The following is a 6,388-nucleotide window of genomic DNA, read 5'->3' as shown; positions in this document are numbered from 1 at the left end:
CCGTTTACCCGCTCGGATCAAAGTTCAAAATGCCGCGCGGCGCGAACTCACCAGAGCAGATGCGTTTACTCGGACACGCGAGCATTAATCAGCGTTGTGAGAACCAGTGCTTAAATTCAGTGTGTTCAGAATTCACACAAATGACTCCTAAATTAGTTTAAAGCCAAACGGGATAAACACGGTGTGCAACGAGACAGTCAGAGGGCTTTTCAATCTACCCATCGCCATCATTTACCATGGATTAACTGTAGTAACACCAAGGTAACGTAGTGTGACAGATATTTGGGATATTCACACTGAATTTTAATACAGGGGTAATGATAATTAGTATGTATTTGTGATTATGCTAAAGCATGTGTGCATTTATAATGAATGTTTTTAGGCTACTGTTTTCCGTACAAGCAGGCTAACATTACCTACAAAACATATAGTTATATTTTTACCATTGTATTGAGGTGCTATGTGTGTGGTTTTAACTGTGTTTATCATGATTTAAATGAAGCCTATGCTATTATGATTAATCTCATAGGTTGCTACTTTTTTTTTTACAGATGTTACTGGTACTGATAATGAACAAAAAATGTACCCCTGCATCCTAACTCAAGCTACTATCAAATGTGCATTTGTAAGATACAAAAAAAAAAGGGGATATTATTATTATCAGGCAACCCAAATCTGTTTCTTGATTTAAACAAATATCACTCATTAGAGCATGCAGAAATTAAGAAATAAATATTTCTATCTAGAAATTTATTTTGTTAAGGATGGTGAATGGTCTGGTTTTTACAACTTTCACATTGGCGAAAAAATCTGGCTTTAAACTTGAAAAAAATAAATAAATAAAGATTTGACATTTATTGTGATAATTATTAGTTTTTAACTAAATAGGTTAATGTAATGGTAATAGTTGAACAAGCATGTATGATATTTCATTTCTTAAATGCCAAATGTCTAGCAGTGTTTTTAGTTTAAAACTTTTCAAATAGCTTTTTCTATTATAACCCCCCCCCCCCCCCCCCCCCACACACACACCATATGCCGTTTATGAATGCTGTAATAATTGTATATGAAATAAGTGTGAATTACATAAAGCTTCCTCAATGAGCTTGGAAACAATGGGCTTTAAATGAAATAATGTACAACATATGAGAAAATATAATGAAATATAACTCATTACAAGCTAAATTTGCACACACACACACACGCAAAAGTCAGTTCTACATACTTGTGTGAAAAGAAAAGTTTAGGGATCATGGATACAAGCCAGAAACATCATGCCACAAGACCTACTTAGCATTTGTAATCTTCAAAGTAGTAAATATGCATTTCAGTTTTAGTTATGTTTGCACGTCTCATAACATTAATAGTCTGGAACATGCAACGCGTGTGTGAATGTGTGCAGGGGTGATTTATTATGCCTGTTGTTTGTTTGACTTTCTATTTTTTTTATATTTTTTATTTTGCAGTAGCTCTCATTCTTGTCTATTTTTATGTCTTTGGTGTGACCTTTTGTGTTTTTCCTATGCTGCTATTTGCCGAGTGTTAATTGTAAATTAATCTTTGCGATTTAACTTTCACTTTTTCTGCTGTTTCTTAAGATGAGTGGGAAAAATAACTATGTGCGGTACGGTAATGATTTATAAATTGACAGAGCTGATGGAAGAACCCATCTGTACGTACTGTACATTAACAGCAGTAGAGCCCCGGTTCATTCATCTTAGCCTGTCGACTGTTGAGTAATAAGAATAATTCACCCAAATATATAACTTCTGTCATCATTTAATCATCTTTCCAAACCTGTATGTTGTTTTTAAGCTTCTTTTCTGTGTCAAAGGTCACAGTGAACAAGTCTGTCAGGTAGTGTGGCGTAAAAGTTTATTAATTAAAACTATTAAGTAAAAAATTAAGCAGAGGATTCTGGTTGCCATTTCAGATTTTTTTATTGTTAAATCCTATTCTAAAGTAGGATTTGATTAAATCACATCCATTGCTCACATACTGTAGAAGCTACCGAAGTATTGTTTTTCACAATATTTTTTTCTTGAAATGTTAATTTTATTCTTAAAATATTCTCACATTGCTATGAATTTGTTCTTGCAATTTAGACTTTAATTTTAAAAGTTTTACTTTGTTCTCAAAATAATATGAATTTATTTTCATAATCTAAAATTTTTATGTGGCACCAAAATGCTAATCATAAGTTGAATTTGAATGTAAGGAATTAGGATTAAATATTTGCATCCATATTCAAATTAAACTAATTTTAACAAGAAAAGCAAAGTTTGTCAACTCTTAGATGTATAGATGCATAAATAGAATGAAATGGCATTAATTTAATTTAATTAATTTATTTATTAAAAAACAAAAAATTAATGGGAGGAGCTGGACTTTTATCTTGACCGTTAATCAAGAAAATATATCCAAGAATGAAACTGTTGTCTTATTTCACTGAAATGTCTCTTTATTTTTTTCACATAGGAACATATAATTGTGTCCAAAAAGTTGCATAAATCTGCAGTAAATTTTTTTAGATTTGTTGCATTCATTATAAATCTCATAGTTAACTCTTCACACCTCTAAATGCTTCAGAAAACCGGTTCTTTTTCCTCATAACTGATCATCTTTATTCCTATCAGATTGTTTATTTCGAACCCCCAGAACTCAATTTCTGTTACGATTGCGATATCTAGGGGCTCAGATGCTCTTCTTTATAAGTGAAATGACTAACACAACCAAAATTAGTGCCATAGACCACCTGTGAACAACAATAAATTAGACAAGACGAGTTTTATAGAGCTAGAAATAAAGCTCATACATCAATCGAGTCCTAGCAGCGTATCCCAACTTCCCATCCCAGCTTTTCCGTCACTGTCAGATAAGCATCATCTGCTAAGGGTTATTCAACTCGTCAAGTGCTTTTCATCATTGACAACACGCTAACTCCACATGCACGTGGAGACGACAGAAACGCAGCACCTCGTGGCGTGTGTGTGTGTGATCATGCATGCGGACGCTGCCTCGGATTGAAGTGAACCGTCTCGCTGCGTCTTGCTGAGTTGTATGCCCCTGCTCCCAGCACAATGAAATTACATGTTTGTGATCTTCATCTCACAGACGTATTCAAGGCCCATTTATTTGGAATTGCTTTTAGTGTAATCCAATAAAGACATTTTTTCATTTATTTCCATGGTGAAATTTCTGCTGAGGCGATGTGGGCCAGCATTTCCTTCATTAGCAGTAATAATAACAGTAATAGCAATAACCGCATTAAAGGCAATTATTACACTGATCCTCATCATCATCAACATCAATAATGTCAAAGTGTACAGCACACTGGGCATTAGTCATTTATGGAGAGGATTAAATCAGCGGAATATTATGGAAGGGACAAAACGTACGAGAAATGTGAGGCCTTCACTGCGAGAGCTGTTCTGTGTTCACTTGGCCTTTTATGTATGAATGATGTGGGGTGGGCGGTATGACAAATCATATATCACATAAACATTCATTTTATACCATGGTGACGGTATATATCACATTACAGTTATTTCTTTTATACTGAAAATTTGACCCAAAAATGGATTAATATACTGGATACATTTTATATATAATACGAATGCTCTTTTGGGTAATCCACTGTATAAATTATTTTTTATTTATTCCTTTTTATAAGGTCGAACTGTGTGTGTGTGTGTGTGTGTGTTGTTTTTGCATTCATATTAAGCTTGTTTTTTTTTTTCTTCGTCCAAATTCTACATTAAAAAAAAGAAATAGTACAACAAAAAAGATTTCATTCAGTGAATTTGAATGAATATATACTATAATTATAAATATGGTGTATTTTATCATATTTTTAAATAATTCTCTCTCTGTCTCTCTCTTTATATATATATATATATATATATATATATATATATATATATATATATATATATATATATATATATATATATATAATTGTTTATTTATATAAATATATACTTCATTAAATATTAAAAAGATGAAGTGTCTAAATTTTATATATAAAAAAAAAATACTTTTATTTAGTATGGATGCCTTAAATTGATCAAAAGTGACAGTAAAGATATTTATAATATGACAATAAAATAATTTTTCAAATAAATGCAGTTATAATAGCAAATGAGCACATTGAAATTATATATGACGGATCATGTGACACTGAAGTAATCAAAACCAGTTTTAAATTTCTATATTTTTTTATTATTTTCATAAGATACTTCTTTTAAAAAAAACTCACTGACCCCAAATTTTTCTTAAAAAAAATAAATAAATTGTAAAATAGCTGACATCCACGCTAGACCTAGACTGCACCTCTCTGTTTATTTATGTGCTTGTAAACTGAATATCACAGGCAGTTTCTTCTTCAGTCCCAAAACACTCCATTTATTTTGGATTGCCTTCAGGTGTTGTGTTGAATATCAGGAGCGAGAGATCAACAGCGAAGGTAACCGGGTCAGAGCAGTTGAACACGCAGGCCGAAACAAGACCAAAGGGACCGTCGGTCAGAATATCTCCGCCAACTGGCTACCTGCACGGACTCTCTGATGCTTGCAGGAACACTGATCCGCAGCGATTGTTAGAGCTGTACTCCGGCGCTGAAAAAAGAAATATTTGAATATTCTCAGGCGCTCCTAAACCAGCTTAAATTGGATCATTTTATTGTGCCGCTCCACCCTGCCAAAATGCCAAGAGAGTGTGGGTCTTGGCGAAGGCCGGCACTCCTGAATCTTCCCCGCGGCCTGCGCGCCCCCCACCCCTCTGCACTATCTGCTGACACAGAGTCTTGCCCCAGGCCGAAGCTCTCCGCATGGCCAGCCCCCTGCTGGGAAAAGATGCACTAAGTTGGAGAAAGCTGGAGGCGTCCCAGTACACAACTGGCCAGCAGGCCACTCAATGCGTGACACCTCACATATGTGTGCGCTGTCCTTTTATACAGTATGTACATCACATTGAGCGTTGCTACCAGTAAATAAATGTAGTTTTCTTTGCACTGAGTATACTTCATATTTACTGTATTCTGCGTTAAGAGTAAATCTTGCATGATAACAGTTGGTGAATTCAGTAACTAGAAATTGAACATCACATTCCATACAAATGGAAGAAAAAAAATATATATATATATTTTTAACAATCCTTATCATTTAGTCATAAATAACAGGAAAGATTATGGCAAAATGCACAGTTAGAAAGTGTAGGAAAAACTTACTGTGAGTATAGTTCAAATATGTATATTCTGAAAGGAGAAAATTAATAATAATTGCAAAACTTTTTTTTGTTGAGCGAAACATCATCTTCCAAATTAAATTATTTTACACCCAAATAATTCAAAAACCCTTGGTATAATCAGGATTTACAAGTGTCATCACTTGAACTCAATTCAATGAAACATTGAATTGTATCCAATCAAAATGGAAATCAGGCATAATGACAGGAAAGATCATGGAAAGGACCAAAATGCTTTGGTCAGAAAGTACAGGAATGCTGTAGTAAAAACATATTGTGAATATTTCTTTCAGGCTGATCTCTATTTTTAAATCAAATACTTACCTAATTATTTAACCTGAAACATGAAAGAAAAAAAACATAAAAGAAAAAAAAAATTTTTTTGCTGTTACTTAGCACAAAAATACTTTGACAAGGCTTGGTGTTAATCAGAATCATTACACCTTTTTTTAACAACCAGTGTGGCTTGAGGCATTTTAACTTAATGTAGACTCATAAGTAATGTTTTAACCTGTGTTCTAGCTTCTTGATTGCATAACTAGCTTGGAAGTTTAAGATACAAGGTCACTGGCATATATAAATATCACAGTCAAATATTAAGCACCTTCACTGGTGTCCAGCATAAAGACATTCGATTAGTCTAGAATAAAAACCAGAATGTAATAGCACATTAGTACTTTTCATTTAAGTGATTTGGTATTAGATCTTTACCGAATTGTAACTTCATACTGTCATTAAAACAGAGACTAGATTGCCTGATTATATCCAGTTAATGTTGTTTCATTTTGCTTGGCTTTACTTTTAATCACCCTTGTCAATTTAAACCACTCATTTATCCTTCATCATTTAACATAAAGTATTTCCATATTTTTCTCTGCAGTCCCCTGCACTTTTTCTCCTTTCATCAAACTTCTCTCATCAGTTCACCGTAATTGGCTCATTAGATTTCTGTTAATTAGCCTATAAAGCCTAATTTTTTTTAAAGCACCTTGTTTCTTTTCAAGGCATTCTGTTCTTGAACTATTCTTTTTTTTATTCCATTAGCTCATTGTGCATGAAAGAAATCTTCAGCATTAGTTTACATTTCTTACATTTTTGAGTTCTGTAGCACGTGCACTTTCCTGTAATGCAGCATTGAACAGCA

The 6,388-nt window shown here is 33.4% G+C and overlaps 1 long non-coding RNA gene across 1 annotated transcript; it reads left to right on the top strand.

Annotated features, from left to right (window-relative positions):
- LOC127975256 (uncharacterized) lies at positions 1 to 5,016 on the top strand. Its single transcript, XR_008157457.1, has 2 exons — positions 1 to 261; positions 4,425 to 5,016. It is a non-coding gene; the product is annotated as an uncharacterized LOC127975256 (long non-coding RNA).
- Positions 5,017 to 6,388: the final 1,372 nt, after the last annotated feature.

The sequence above is a fragment of the Carassius gibelio genome, chromosome B16 (assembly GCF_023724105.1).
Source record: "Carassius gibelio isolate Cgi1373 ecotype wild population from Czech Republic chromosome B16, carGib1.2-hapl.c, whole genome shotgun sequence".
In the NCBI taxonomy this organism is placed as follows: Eukaryota; Metazoa; Chordata; class Actinopteri; order Cypriniformes; family Cyprinidae; genus Carassius; species Carassius gibelio.
The sequence above is the reverse complement of the archived record's forward strand: the minus strand, read 5'-3'. Positions and strand labels throughout refer to the sequence as shown.